Raw genomic sequence first — 15,493 nt, forward strand, 5'->3', positions numbered from 1 at the left:
GGACTGCAGAAGAGTCTAGATGCTGGCTGGTGCAGGCAGGAATGAGTAAACCCTATGGGCAAGTGGGAAGGTGGAATAGGCAGACTGAGTCTAATACTGGCTGGAGATACCTGATACCAGATGCATGAAGATAAGGGTGAACTTGAATACTGGAACAGCATGGAGGTATGTGTGAGCGTGAATGTAGGTAAAGGTGTACAGGAAACTAGAACTGGGTGCTGGTAAGGTTGAATTCAGGAAGCGTGCAGGTAAGAGTGATAATGGCTGGAGGTATAAGTGACTGGTTTGAGGAAACAAGACTGACAGAGAACTGAACAGACAAACCAGGACAGCACTAACATTGAACATGAAACACATAAGCCCGAAGGCAGGAGAGCTGAGAAAGCCCGTAGGCCACAGACGGCAGGCAGAGAGCCCGTAGGCCACACACACACAGTAGACCGGGTGCCGTAGGCCAGACACACAATAGCAAGGCAAGGCAGGTCAGAAGGCCCGTAGGCCACACACACACAGAAGGCCCGTAGGCCAGATACACAATAGCAAGGCAAGGCAGGTCAGAAGGCCCGTAGGCCAGATACACAAGCACGGAAGGCTAGAGCAGGGAGCCCAGGCGAGCTCGATGCTGAAGCACCGATGAAACTGCTAGACAGGGTTATAAAGGAAAGTCTGGGGTATAGAGTAGACAGGAAGGAGGGAGTGGGCCAGCCAGAAGAACATGCTCGTGGGGGACCTCTGGTGGTGAGGAGGCGGCATAGCAGCCATGGTCGTAACACCCGGAGAACCAACTTGGAGAAGATCTTGGCCCCCTGAAGACAGTTGAAGAGTTCAGCTATCAACAGAAATGGCTATCGATCCTTCACCATGATGGTGTTTAGGCCACAGAAATCGATACACAGCCGGAGGGTACTGTTCTTTTTGCCCACAAAGAAAAAGCTGGCCCTGGCCAGAGAGTTGGAAGAACGGATAAACCCCTTCTGCAGGTTCTCCCGGATGTACTCTGACATGGCGCGGGTCTCCGGCAGGGACAAGGGATACACACGTCTTCGAGGAGGTGTTGAGCCGAGCAGCAAGTTGATGGCACAGTCGAACTCCCGATGAGGGGTAAGGTATCAGCAGCCTTCTGGAAAAAGACGTCCACAAAGTGGGCATAGTGAGAGGGCACTCCTTTGAGGAACGAGGTGGTAGAACAGCAGACAGAGTCCATAGGCTTAGTCATGCTGGTCTGGCGACAAGAGGGGCCCCAGCGATCAAGCTACAGCGAAGTCCACTCGAACTGAGGATTGTGTTGTTGTAGCCAGGGTATGCCAAGGATCACAGAATGGATGGCCCTTTGGATCACGTAGAATGAAAGGTGCTCACAAAGGTTGGGTTTGACATGGCATACCAAAGGAACCATCATGCGGGTAATTCTCCCAGGGAGAGGATCTCCATGGATGGAGGAGAGCATAAGAGGGATGGGGCAGGGTCACACGGAGATCAACAGTTTATCAACTATCTCTTGCAGGAGAAAGTTCCCACCTGCCCCGGAATCCACAAGGGGAAGTGTAGGGAAGTTACGGCCCCCTATGGAGAGGGTGACCGGCAGAGTTAAGGGGGCAGCTGGAGCAATCAGGCCTAGGGTCACTCTCCCTGTGAGACCTAGGCCCGGGAGTTTACCGGTCGGGCGGGGCATTGTGCAATGAGGTGTCTGGAAGCCCCGCAGTAGAGACAGAGACTGCCTCGCTGACATCTCTAGCGCTCCTCGGGCGACAGAGGCCCTCGACCCAACTGCATGGGCTCTTCAGGAGGACCCTCCACGGGAGAGTGCAGTAGTCAACCAGGTGAGAAATGTCAGGAATGCCCAGGTGCAGCCATACGTCGCTTGGAACCGGGTAGCTCTAAGGCCCTCTCCTGAAGGTGGTGGTCAATCCAGTCCGCTAAGTCAGTCAGCGTGTCTAGAGATGCAGGAAGGTCATGGGCGGTCATCTCATCCTTAATTTTAGGAGAGAGCCCATCCAGGAAGACGGCTCTCAGGTAGGGTTCCACACAATGAAGCTCAGTGGCCAAGGTTCTGAACTCGATGGTATAGTCCAGCAGGGGGCATCCTCCCTGACGGATGTGCAGGAGTTTGGTACTGCTTCACCACCACCAGCCCTCGTTCCCCTCAGGTTGAGCCCTTGGGTACCAGGGCCAGCTGAACTTACATGTGGTCTCGGGTTTGGAGCATCTCGTGGTCCTGGTAAGGCATGGCAGTGGCAGGCAGCAGAGCACGTGGTCCAGATACAAGCGTGGATCAGGGCAGGTGGTGAATCTCATAGTCCGGGGTCAAGCGTGGGGTCAGGGCAGGCAGCGAATCTCGTAGTCCAAGGACAAGCGTGGGTCTCAGGTTCAGCAGATCAGAAACAGGAACCTCCAGGAACTGGAACAGGAGCCAAAGGAAGCCAAGGCAAGGTCTGCCTTAATATAGGCCGGGGTTAGGAGTGTGGAGCCAGGGTGCTTCCTGACCCGGTCCCTTTAAATCAGTGATTCTCAACCCTGTCCTGGGGACCCCCCCAGCCAGTCGGGTTTTCCGGATATCCACAATGAATATGCATGAGAGAAAATTTGCATGTTATGGAGGCAGTGCATGCAAATGTTCTCTCATGCATATTCATTGTGGATATCTTGAAAACCCGACTGGCTGGGGGGGTCCCCAGGACAGGGTTGAGAACCACTGCTTTAAATGAAGTTCAGAGGCATGTGTGTGCGCCTAAGGCAGGCAGGAGACAGGAGGGCCTGGATGGGCTTGGGCTCACCGAAAAGGCCGTGCTGGCGGCAGAAGTCCAGCGAGGGGCCCACGCGGCAGGGTGCATCCGCCGCAGCTCCCCACCACTACCAGGGTCCCTGGACCGGTCAGGACGCCGGCACGAGAGCAGTAGGTGGAGGGAGCCAGCCCTCAGTGGCCGGTTCTCATTACAGCTATTTTATTCATTAGTTGTTTGAAATGTTTGTTCTTTTAATTAGTATGATTTTACAATGATTGATGATTTGTATTCCTTGTTTTTATTGTTAGATGTTTTATGAGGAATTGTAATGTTTCTGGTTTTCCATTGCTGCATGGTATATAGTCTGGCTTGTTACAGTTTCCAGTTCATTTTTTGTTTGTGCATTTATACTTTATGTTCTCTTTATTCTGTTTTTGATGAGGATTTGCCCATGTTCTGCATGTGTGACTGAGGTGAGGTATTATGCTATCATATAGGTTCTGTGTAAAAATCTTATTGCAAACTTAAGAGAATCATTTGTTAGTGAATATTTTTTTTGCTATATAACAAAATAGGACACAGATCTTAATTTTTGACAGGCTAAGTACAAAAAAACATTCCATGCAGTGAAGAGAAGTTGAACTTATTTATTTAAAAAACACATGAACTGCAAGTTAGAAGTTGAGTGACATTGTTTAGTTACTGCATTATAATTTTATGCCTGCAGCTTGTAAGCATGTTTGAGATATCATCTCCCCTGAAGCCCCTTTGTCTGTCAAGCTAGATAAGACATCCATCAGAAAATGTCACTATTTAGAAGCAGCCTAAAGCACAAACTAACAGCACATTCATTTAAATTGGAAGGGACAAATGAGACAATAGAACAATAACACCAAAATGTCACAGCATTCAATATTATTTGTACTTTTCTCGCTCAAGCACACTTGCCTCATGGCACACTAATTTTAATTCAGCTTATAAAAGGTTGCATGTAGGCAGACTCTCCTGGCTCTTTAGCCTGAAGTCTCCCTATTTCACCGAGACCCCCCACCCAGTCACTTTTTCACTTTTGACTTGTTTACCAACAAATATCACACAAAATACTTACAGTAACTAAAAAAATGACTAGAGATGAATCACCCACTGAATGTGAGTTGAAAACTACTCTCTTTACTTTCTAGGTCTCCGCAGCCAAGGTTTTGGGCCCTCAATCTGAAAAATTAAGAAAACTGAAAGGAAATATCGTACTTCTCTGACTAAAACCAAATAAAACTCCACACAGACACAAGTGATCACTTGATTCTTTGCAAGCAGGAACTAACCAATACAGCAGCCTCTTCTGGGGGTTCTTTGATTATACTCTACACTGCTCTGACCTAACAACTGAACCATATTCATTTGTAGTCATCTCAATGGAACCCTATATCCATTTTATTGGACAGCATATATTTTTTTATAAGAGGCAGTAAAGGACTTTACATTTTAATGAGGAACAATTTGCAGTTCTACACACATCAGAGAAAAACACAAGGAATTTCCAGAGCAAATGAATATTCTGTACTGCTACTTATGCAGATGCTGAAGATCATCAAATACCAAAGAGTATCAAAAACCAAGAAAATGTGGCAGAAATATACCATATTTCCCCCTCCATAAGACGCACCTGATCATAAGACGCACCTAGATTACAGAGGAGAAAAATTTAAAAAAAAATGTGTGCTAAATCGGCTCTGTCCCCTGGCATCTGTGGGTCTTATGGAGCAAATTAGGGGAGTGCATAGCATTTTATTTTTGTCCCCATTTTGTTTTCAGGTCTGGGGAGGGAAATTTTGGTCCATCCCCTAGATCAGAAAACTTTTTTATCTTTCTCTTACTGTGGTACCCCCCCCCCCCCCAAAAAAAAAAACAAACCTCCACCCCAACCCTTTAAATTAATTAACAACCCCCCACACTCCTGACACCCCCAAGACCTGCAAAAACTCCCTGGTGGTCCAGCAGGGCTCTGGGAGTGATCTCCTGCACTTGGGACGTCGGCTGCCAGTAATCAAAATGGCACAGTCAGCCCTTTGCCCTTACTATGTCACAGGGGCAACGGTGCCTTTGGCCAGCCCCTGTGACATAGTAAGGGCGAAGGGCCGTCGGCTGCCAGTAACCAAAATGGCGCCGACGGCCCTTTGCCCTTATTATGTCACACAGGCAACTGCTGCGATTGGTCGGCCCCTGTTAAGTACTAAGGGCAAAGGGCCGTCAGTGCCATTTTGATTACTGGCAGCTGATGGCCCAAGTGCAGGAGATCGCTCCCGGATCGTGCCTAAACCCCCAATGGACCATCAGGTACTCTTGGCAGGTCTTGGGGGGTTCAGGAGAGTGGGGGGGTTGTAGTAAATTAATTTGGCAGATCTTGGGATAGTCAAGAGGGTGGGGAGTTGTAGTTAGATATTTAGGGTTTTTTTTAATATTCGTTCCATAAAACACACAGACATTTCCCGCCCCCCGTTGGAGTGAAAAAAAGAGCATCATATAGAGCGAAAATATGGTAGTTAATTTCATGCAAGAAATACAGAACAAGGCTCTCTAGTTTACCACTTCCTCACCTAAGCCAATATTACCTACCGAACAAAGAGCTGCATTCAATAAAGATTATTTCCGTGGGAATAGAATAGGTGAAAGTCCTTATCCTCGCTGGCCCTTAGGTCTTGAACTTCTTCCACCTTCCATTCTTCAATGAATTTTGCATCCACTTCAATACTCTGAAAATCCTATACACTTGTTTCCTCAACCCCCTGCCTTGAGAGGCTCTACCATGCATACACCGCTATCTCCGAGTGAACATACTTCCTCACATTCCTGCTCAGTTTAACCTTTTCATGGTCAGAAGGTAAAGTGCAAAAAATTGCAGTCCATACCAGTGAACTCTTGGCTTCAATGTCTTTTTCATACTCTAGAAAAGAAAGCCAAAGTCAGCATTAAGTTCTGATATTTAACATTCCACCCTTGAAACATGGGCTCTCATTAGGGTCTGATGCATGACAGTTATGCCTTCTTTCTGGAAACAATGCTTTGAAGTTATTTCCCAGAACAAGACTTCAAACTCTCATCCCAGGTGGGACTTGAACCCACAATCCCAGGCTTAGAAGGCCAGTACCTTATCCATTAGGCCACTGGGGTCACGTAAGGAGCTTCCTTTCCTTAGAAACCCAGCGGATGGCTTAGGTGTGTCACCCGCACCCTGCTAGGTTCTTCTGATTCGATCTTCTGCTTTACAGGGGATTTTGACACTGTCTAGCTCTATTACCAATCCACCCCCAGGTATAACATCACTAATGCTATGAGCATGCTTCTCAAGGGCGTTTCCTATATTGCTAGAGACTATGCAGCTGAAAAGCAAAGTACTTGACCTCCTATCTATTCAACCTTCCCATGCAATACATTAACTGTCTCATGAGGGATGAGCTGGAATCGCTTAAGGAGATTTGCTAAGTTTGGTCAGGTGGAGGATCTGAACTGTTGAAGTATACTTTTATTGTATCTCACAATACTTTTCCCGTACACTGATATAGAAACTGGAAATGGTAGCAGAGCTAGCCACAAGGATAAACACAGAGTGAATCAGGATTCCAAATACAGATGAAAGTACCCTAAGAATGCTCCTGTCGAAAGTCAAGCTATTATTCAATTTGCAATTAAGAGTAATGTGCACGAAAGAAGATATAACCTAAGAAAAGCATAAAAGTAGTGGATTTAGTGCAAGTAAAATGGATCAAGGCTCTCTAATTTCCCACTTCTTCACCTAAGTCAATATCTCCTATCAAATGCTGCACTGCATTCAATAAACTTTGTCTCCTTAGGAGCAGAATAGGTGAAAGTCCTTATCGAAGAACACCCTCAGGTCATGAATTTCTCCGCCTTTTCCTTCTCCAATGGCTTTTGCTTCCAGTCCAATACTCTTTGAAAATCCTTTACTCTTGTTCTCTCAACCACCTGACCTGAGAGGCTCCTGTCGAAAGTCAAACTACTATTCCACTTGCAATTAGCAGTAGTGTTTGCACAAAAGAAGTGATAACCTCTGAAAAGCATAAAAGTAGTTAATTTCATGCAAGAAATACAGATCAAGGCTCTCTAGTTTACCACTTCCTCACCTAAGCCAATATTACCTACCGAACAAAGAGCTGCATTCGATAAAGATTATTTCCGTGGGAGCAGAATGGGTGAAAGTCCTTATCCACGCAGACCCTCAGGTCTTGAACTTCTTCCACCTTCCATTCTTCAATGAATTTTGCTTCCAGTGCAATACTCTGAAAATCCTATACACTTGTTTCCTCAACCCCCTGCCTTGAGAGGCTCTACCATGCATACACCGCTATCTCCGAGTGAACATACTTCCTCACATTACTGCTCAGTTTAACCTTTTCATGGTCAGAAGGTAAAGTGCAAAAAATTGCAATCCATACCAGTGAACTCTTGGCTTCAATGTCTTTTTCATACTCTAGAAAAGAAAGCCAAAGTCAGCATTAAGTTCTGATATTTAACATTCCACCCATGAAACATGGGCTCTCATTAGGGTCTGATGCATGACAGTTATGCCTTCTTTCTGGAAACAATGCTTTGAAGTTATTTCCCAGAACAAGACTTCAAACTCTCATCCCAGGTGGGACTTGAACCCACAATCCCTGGCTCCGGAGGCCAGTGCCTTATCCATTAGGCCACTGGGATCAGGTGATGGGTGACCAGCTCACCAGCTGTCCTAGGTTAACATTTCCTGGGAAACAGTTGCTACTCTCCAACGCAGTTTAGACTCCTCACTCTACTTCTTCAGCGACGGGCACCATAACCCCTTATAGTGATAGGGCAGAGTGCTTTACGTACGGACTTTCAAAGAGAAAGGAGTAAACTGCAGAGGATAAACGCAAGAGGAAAGACGATAAGAATCTTCATTCCACATAAGTGTTTCAGTGCCCAGAGAATTTGCCTTGGAAAGCCAAGCAGCTATTTAGTTTCCAATCTGCAGTTATTTTTGCCACAGCGCATCGTGATGTTAGGAGTATTGAGGTGAAAGAAGCACTGAAGTGCTGAATTTTTCACAGGATGCCAAGGCCCATGTAGCCTACCATGCTTTCTAGTTATGCAATATCGGATAACCAACTTTGAGCCACATTCACAAATGAATATTCACATTAATACAGACTAGAAAAGGACCCTTTTTGAACAAGGCTCTTAGGCCATGAGCTCTCCCAGCTTCTCCTCTGCAATTTTCCCATTGCAGACCAATTCACTTTCTTATTCCTTTACTTTATTTCCCACATCTCTATGCTCTGGAGACCCTGTTTCACTGAACGTGCTCCTTTTCGGTAAAGAAAACCTACCTGAAAATATAGCCGAGTCTGTCTTTTTCATCCTCGTACGATAAAATGTTGGAAGATGCACTTTGCGCCAGTGAATTCTTGTTTTTTTATATTATGTATGCCCTTCACCTGTTTGAATATTAGCAGCCTGGGCCACATCTGTTCCAAGGTGTTCAGTGTCATCTCTGCTCTTCGGGTTTCTTCTTGTTACGTGAACCATGATTGTTCCTCTGGATACTGTCTATGACCAGTATGTCATTGTATGGAAGAAAACAATGGCTTTATGAGGATGTATGCTTGAAAACATCACAACCCACCCCAGGTGGGACTTGAACCCACAATCCCAGGCTTAGAAGGCCAGTACCTTATCCATTAGGCCACTGGGGTCACGTAAGGAGCTTCCTTTCCTTAGAAACCCAGCGGATGGCTTAGGTGTGTCACCCGCACCCTGCTAGGTTCTTCTGATTCGATCTTCTGCTTTACAGGGGATTTTGACACTGTCTAGCTCTATTACCAATCCACCCCCAGGTATAACATCACTAATGCTATGAGCATGCTTCTCAAGGGCGTTTCCTATATTGCTAGAGACTATGCAGCTGAAAAGCAAAGTACTTGACCTCCTATCTATTCAACCTTCCCATGCAATACATTAACTGTCTCATGAGGGATGAGCTGGAATCGCTTAAGGAGATTTGCTAAGTTTGGTCAGGTGGAGGATCTGAACTGTTGAAGTATACTTTTATTGTATCTCACAATACTTTTCCCGTACACTGATATAGAAACTGGAAATGGTAGCAGAGCTAGCCACAAGGATAAACACAGAGTGAATCAGGATTCCAAATACAGATGAAAGTACCCTGAGAATGCTCCTGTCGAAAGTCAAGCTATTATTCAATTTGCAATTAAGAGTAATGTGCACGAAAGAAGATATAACCTAAGAAAAGCATAAAAGTAGTGGATTTAGTGCAAGTAAAATGGATCAAGGCTCTCTAATTTCCCACTTCTTCACCTAAGTCAATATCTCCTATCAAATGCTGCACTGCATTCAATAAACTTTGTCTCCTTAGGAGCAGAATAGGTGAAAGTCCTTATCGAAGAACACCCTCAGGTCATGAATTTCTCCGCCTTTTCCTTCTCCAATGGCTTTTGCTTCCAGTCCAATACTCTTTGAAAATCCTTTACTCTTGTTCTCTCAACCACCTGACCTGAGAGGCTCCTGTCGAAAGTCAAACTACTATTCCACTTGCAATTAGCAGTAGTGTTTGCACAAAAGAAGTGATAACCTCTGAAAAGCATAAAAGTAGTTAATTTCATGCAAGAAATACAGATCAAGGCTCTCTAGTTTACCACTTCCTCACCTAAGCCAATATTACCTACCGAACAAAGAGCTGCATTCGATAAAGATTATTTCCGTGGGAGCAGAATGGGTGAAAGTCCTTATCCACGCAGACCCTCAGGTCTTGAACTTCTTCCACCTTCCATTCTTCAATGAATTTTGCTTCCAGTGCAATACTCTGAAAATCCTATACACTTGTTTCCTCAACCCCCTGCCTTGAGAGGCTCTACCATGCATACACCGCTATCTCCGAGTGAACATACTTCCTCACATTACTGCTCAGTTTAACCTTTTCATGGTCAGAAGGTAAAGTGCAAAAAATTGCAATCCATACCAGTGAACTCTTGGCTTCAATGTCTTTTTCATACTCTAGAAAAGAAAGCCAAAGTCAGCATTAAGTTCTGATATTTAACATTCCACCCATGAAACATGGGCTCTCATTAGGGTCTGATGCATGACAGTTATGCCTTCTTTCTGGAAACAATGCTTTGAAGTTATTTCCCAGAACAAGACTTCAAACTCTCATTCCAGGTGGGACTTGAACCCACAATCCTTGGCTCCGGAGGCCAGTGCCTTATCCATTAGGCCACTGGGATCAGGTGATGGGTGTCCAGCTCACCAGCTGTCCTAGGTTAACATTTCCTGGGAAACAGTTGCTACTCTCCAACGCAGTTTAGACTCCTCACTCTACTTCTTCAGCGACGGGCACCATAACCCCTTATAGTGATAGGGCAGAGTGCTTTACGTACGGACTTTCAAAGAGAAAGGAGTAAACTGCAGAGGATAAACGCAAGAGGAAAGACGATAAGAATCTTCATTCCACATAAGTGTTTCAGTGCCCAGAGAATTTGCCTTGGAAAGCCAAGCAGCTATTTAGTTTCCAATCTGCAGTTATTTTTGCCACAGCGCATCGTGATGTTAGGAGTATTGAGGTGAAAGAAGCACTGAAGTGCTGAATTTTTCACAGGATGCCAAGGCCCATGTAGCCTACCATGCTTTCTAGTTATGCAATATCGGATAACCAACTTTGAGCCACATTCACAAATGAATATTCACATTAATACAGACTAGAAAAGGACCCTTTTTGAACAAGGCTCTTAGGCCATGAGCTCTCCCAGCTTCTCCTCTGCAATTTTCCCATTGCAGACCAATTCACTTTCTTATTCCTTTACTTTATTTCCCACATCTCTATGCTCTGGAGACCCTGTTTCACTGAACGTGCTCCTTTTCGGTAAAGAAAACCTACCTGAAAATATAGCCGAGTCTGTCTTTTTCATCCTCGTACGATAAAATGTTGGAAGATGCACTTTGCGCCAGTGAATTCTTGTTTTTTTATATTATGTATGCCCTTCACCTGTTTGAATATTAGCAGCCTGGGCCACATCTGTTCCAAGGTGTTCAGTGTCATCTCTGCTCTTCGGGTTTCTTCTTGTTACGTGAACCATGATTGTTCCTCTGGATACTGTCTATGACCAGTATGTCATTGTATGGAAGAAAACAATGGCTTTATGAGGATGTATGCTTGAAAACATCACAACCCACCCCAGGTGGGACTTGAACCCACAATCCCAGGCTTAGAAGGCCAGTACCTTATCCATTAGGCCACTGGGGTCACGTAAGGAGCTTACCTTTCCTTAGAAACCCAGCGGATGGCTTAGGTGTGTCACCCGCACCCTGCTAGGTTCTTCTGATTCGATCTTCTGCTTTACAGGGGATTTTGACACTGTCTAGCTCTATTACCAATCCACCCCCAGGTATAACATCACTAATGCTATGAGCATGCTTCTCAAGGGTGTTTCCTATATTGCTAGAGACTATGCAGCTGAAAAGCAAAGTACTTGACCACCCATCTATTCAACCTTCCCATGCAATACATTAACTGTCTCATGAGGGATGAGCTGGAATCGCTTAAGGAGATTTGCTAAGTTTGGTCAGGTGGAGGATCTGAACTGTTGAAGTATACTTTTATTGTATCTCACAATACTTTTCCCGTACACTGATATAGAAACTGGAAATGGTAGCAGAGCTAGCCACAAGGATAAACACAGAGTGAATCAGGATTCCAAATACAGATGAAAGTACCCTGAGAATGCTCCTGTCGAAAGTCAAGCTATTATTCAATTTGCAATTAAGAGTAATGTGCACGAAAGAAGATATAACCTAAGAAAAGCATAAAAGTAGTGGATTTAGTGCAAGTAAAATTGATCAAGGCTCTCTAATTTCCCACTTCTTCACCTAAGTCAATATCTCCTATCAAATGCTGCACTGCATTCAATAAACTTTGTCTCCTTAGGAGCAGAATAGGTGAAAGTCCTTATCGAAGAACACCCTCAGGTCATGAATTTCTCCGCCTTTTCCTTCTCCAATGGCTTTTGCTTCCAGTCCAATACTCTTTGAAAATCCTTTACTCTTGTTCTCTCAACCACCTGACCTGAGAGGCTCCTGTCGAAAGTCAAACTACTATTCCACTTGCAATTAGCAGTAGTGTTTGCACAAAAGAAGTGATAACCTCTGAAAAGCATAAAAGTAGTTAATTTCATGCAAGAAATACAGATCAAGGCTCTCTAGTTTACCACTTCCTCACCTAAGCCAATATTACCTACCGAACAAAGAGCTGCATTCGATAAAGATTATTTCCGTGGGAGCAGAATGGGTGAAAGTCCTTATCCACGCAGACCCTCAGGTCTTGAACTTCTTCCACCTTCCATTCTTCAATGAATTTTGCTTCCAGTGCAATACTCTGAAAATCCTATACACTTGTTTCCTCAACCCCCTGCCTTGAGAGGCTCTACCATGCATACACCGCTATCTCCGAGTGAACATACTTCCTCACATTACTGCTCAGTTTAACCTTTTCATGGTGAGAAGGTAAAGTGCAAAAAATTGCAATCCATACCAGTGAACTCTTGGCTTCAATGTCTTTTTCATACTCTAGAAAAGAAAGCCAAAGTCAGCATTAAGTTCTGATATTTAACATTCCACCCATGAAACATGGGCTCTCATTAGGGTCTGATGCATGACAGTTATGCCTTCTTTCTGGAAACAATGCTTTGAAGTTATTTCCCAGAACAAGACTTCAAACTCTCATCCCAGGTGGGACTTGAACCCACAATCCCTGGCTCCGGAGGCCAGTGCCTTATCCATTAGGCCACTGGGATCAGGTGATGGGGGAGTCCAGCTCACCAGCTGTCCTAGGTTAACATTTCCTGGGAAACAGTTGCTACTCTCCAACGCAGTTTAGACTCCTCACTCTACTTCTTCAGCGACGGGCACCATAACCCCTTATAGTGATAGGGCAGAGTGCTTTACGTACGGACTTTCAAAGAGAAAGGAGTAAACTGCAGAGGATAAACGCAAGAGGAAAGACGATAAGAATCTTCATTCCACATAAGTGTTTCAGTACCCAGAGAATTTGCCTTGGAAAGCCAAGCAGCTATTTAGTTTCCAATCTGCAGTTATTTTTGCCACAGCGCATCGTGATGTTAGGAGTATTGAGGTGAAAGAAGCACTGAAGTGCTGAATTTTTCACAGGATGCCAAGGCCCATGTAGCCTACCATGCTTTCTAGTTATGCAATATCGGATAACCAACTTTGAGCCACATTCACAAATGAATATTCACATTAATACAGACTAGAAAAGGACCCTTTTTGAACAAGGCTCTTAGGCCATGAGCTCTCCCAGCTTCTCCTCTGCAATTTTCCCATTGCAGACCAATTCACTTTCTTATTCCTTTACTTTATTTCCCACATCTCTAAGCTCTGGAGACCCTGTTTCACTGAACGTGCTCCTTTTCGGTAAAGAAAACCTACCTGAAAATATAGCCGAGTCTGTCTTTTTCATCCTCGTACGATAAAATGTTGGAAGATGCACTTTGCGCCAGTGAATTCTTGTTTTTTTATATTATGTATGCCCTTCACCTGTTTGAATATTAGCAGCCTGGGCCACATCTGTTCCAAGGTGTTCAGTGTCATCTCTGCTCTTCGGGTTTCTTCTTGTTACGTGAACCATGATTGTTCCTCTGGATACTGTCTATGACCAGTATGTCATTGTATGGAAGAAAACAATGGCTTTATGAGGATGTATGCTTGAAAACATCACAACCCACCCCAGGTGGGACTTGAACCCACAATCCCAGGCTTAGAAGGCCAGTACCTTATCCATTAGGCCACTGGGGTCACGTAAGGAGCTACCTTTCCGTAGAAACCCAGCGGATGGCTTAGGTGTGTCACCCGCACCCTGCTAGGTTCTTCTGATTCGATCTTCTGCTTTACAGGGGATTTTGACACTGTCTAGCTCTATTACCAATCCACCCCCAGGTATAACATCACTAATGCTATGAGCATGCTTCTCAAGGGCGTTTCCTATATTGCTAGAGACTATGCAGCTGAAAAGCAAAGTACTTGACCTACCTATCTATTCAACCTTCCCATGCAATACATTAACTGTCTCATGAGGGATGAGCTGGAATCGCTTAAGGAGATTTGCTAAGTTTGGTCAGGTGGAGGATCTGAACTGTTGAAGTATACTTTTATTGTATCTCACAATACTTTTCCCGTACACTGATATAGAAACTGGAAATGGTAGCAGAGCTAGCCACAAGGATAAACACAGAGTGAATCAGGATTCCAAATACAGATGAAAGTACCCTGAGAATGCTCCTGTCGAAAGTCAAGCTATTATTCAATTTGCAATTAAGAGTAATGTGCACGAAAGAAGATATAACCTAAGAAAAGCATAAAAGTAGTGGATTTAGTGCAAGTAAAATTGATCAAGGCTCTCTAATTTCCCACTTCTTCACCTAAGTCAATATCTCCTATCAAATGCTGCACTGCATTCAATAAACTTTGTCTCCTTAGGAGCAGAATAGGTGAAAGTCCTTATCGAAGAACACCCTCAGGTCATGAATTTCTCCGCCTTTTCCTTCTCCAATGGCTTTTGCTTCCAGTCCAATACTCTTTGAAAATCCTTTACTCTTGTTCTCTCAACCACCTGACCTGAGAGCCTCCTGTCGAAAGTCAAACTACTATTCCACTTGCAATTAGCAGTAGTGTTTGCACAAAAGAAGTGATAACCTCTGAAAAGCATAAAAGTAGTTAATTTCATGCAAGAAATACAGATCAAGGCTCTCTAGTTTACCACTTCCTCACCTAAGCCAATATTACCTACCGAACAAAGAGCTGCATTCGATAAAGATTATTTCCGTGGGAGCAGAATGGGTGAAAGTCCTTATCCCACGCAGACCCTCAGGTCTTGAACTTCTTCCACCTTCCATTCTTCAATGAATTTTGCTTCCAGTGCAATACTCTGAAAATCCTATACACTTGTTTCCTCAACCCCCTGCCTTGAGAGGCTCTACCATGCATACACCGCTATCTCCGAGTGAACATACTTCCTCACATTACTGCTCAGTTTAACCTTTTCATGGTCAGAAGGTAAAGTGCAAAAAATTGCAATCCATACCAGTGAACTCTTGGCTTCAATGTCTTTTTCATACTCTAGAAAAGAAAGCCAAAGTCAGCATTAAGTTCTGATATTTAACATTCCACCCATGAAACATGGGCTCTCATTAGGGTCTGATGCATGACAGTTATGCCTTCTTTCTGGAAACAATGCTTTGAAGTTATTTCCCAGAACAAGACTTCAAACTCTCATCCCAGGTGGGACTTGAACCCACAATCCCTGGCTCCGGAGGCCAGTGCCTTATCCATTAGGCCACTGGGATCAGGTGATGGGGGAGTCCAGCTCACCAGCTGTCCTAGGTTAACATTTCCTGGGAAACAGTTGCTACTCTCCAACGCAGTTTAGACTCCTCACTCTACTTCTTCAGCGACGGGCACCATAACCCCTTATAGTGATAGGGCAGAGTGCTTTACGTACGGACTTTCAAAGAGAAAGGAGTAAACTGCAGAGGATAAACGCAAGAGGAAAGACGATAAGAATCTTCATTCCACATAAGTGTTTCAGTGCCCAGAGAATTTGCCTTGGAAAGCCAAGCAGCTATTTAGTTTCCAATCTGCAGTTATTTTTGCCACAGCGCATCGTGATGTTAGGAGTATTGAGGTGAAAGAAGCACTGAAGTGCTGAATTTTTC

At 44.5% G+C, this 15,493-nt stretch overlaps 1 long non-coding RNA gene and 7 other non-coding genes across 9 annotated transcripts in view; 1 reads left to right on the forward strand and 7 right to left on the reverse strand.

Moving 5' to 3' along the window:
* Positions 1–4,398, forward strand: part of LOC115093678 — a 32,925-nt gene extending 28,527 nt beyond the window's left edge. For both annotated transcript variants that reach the window (XR_003857376.1, XR_003857377.1), the window contains exon 3: positions 3,905–4,398. This is a non-coding gene — a long non-coding RNA (uncharacterized LOC115093678). The remainder of the gene's footprint in view (positions 1–3,904) is intronic.
* Positions 4,399–5,818: 1,420 nt separating this feature from the next.
* On the reverse strand, positions 5,819–5,891 carry TRNAR-UCU. The gene has a single exon. It is a non-coding gene; the product is annotated as a tRNA-Arg (tRNA).
* A 1,472-nt stretch (positions 5,892–7,363) lies between these two features.
* TRNAR-CCG lies at positions 7,364–7,436 on the reverse strand. The gene has a single exon. It is a non-coding gene; the product is annotated as a tRNA-Arg (tRNA).
* Positions 7,437–8,379: 943 nt separating this feature from the next.
* Positions 8,380–8,452, reverse strand: TRNAR-UCU. The gene has a single exon. It is a non-coding gene; the product is annotated as a tRNA-Arg (tRNA).
* A 2,488-nt stretch (positions 8,453–10,940) lies between these two features.
* Positions 10,941–11,013, reverse strand: TRNAR-UCU. The gene has a single exon. It is a non-coding gene; the product is annotated as a tRNA-Arg (tRNA).
* Positions 11,014–12,486: 1,473 nt separating this feature from the next.
* On the reverse strand, positions 12,487–12,559 carry TRNAR-CCG. Its single transcript has one exon. It is a non-coding gene; the product is annotated as a tRNA-Arg (tRNA).
* Positions 12,560–13,504: 945 nt separating this feature from the next.
* TRNAR-UCU lies at positions 13,505–13,577 on the reverse strand. The gene has a single exon. It is a non-coding gene; the product is annotated as a tRNA-Arg (tRNA).
* Positions 13,578–15,051: 1,474 nt separating this feature from the next.
* On the reverse strand, positions 15,052–15,124 carry TRNAR-CCG. Its single transcript has one exon. It is a non-coding gene; the product is annotated as a tRNA-Arg (tRNA).
* Between the last annotated feature and the right edge of the window lie 369 nt (positions 15,125–15,493).

Source organism: Rhinatrema bivittatum, chromosome 6 (genome assembly GCF_901001135.1).
Source record: "Rhinatrema bivittatum chromosome 6, aRhiBiv1.1, whole genome shotgun sequence".
Lineage (NCBI taxonomy): Eukaryota > Metazoa > Chordata > Amphibia > Gymnophiona > Rhinatrematidae > Rhinatrema > Rhinatrema bivittatum.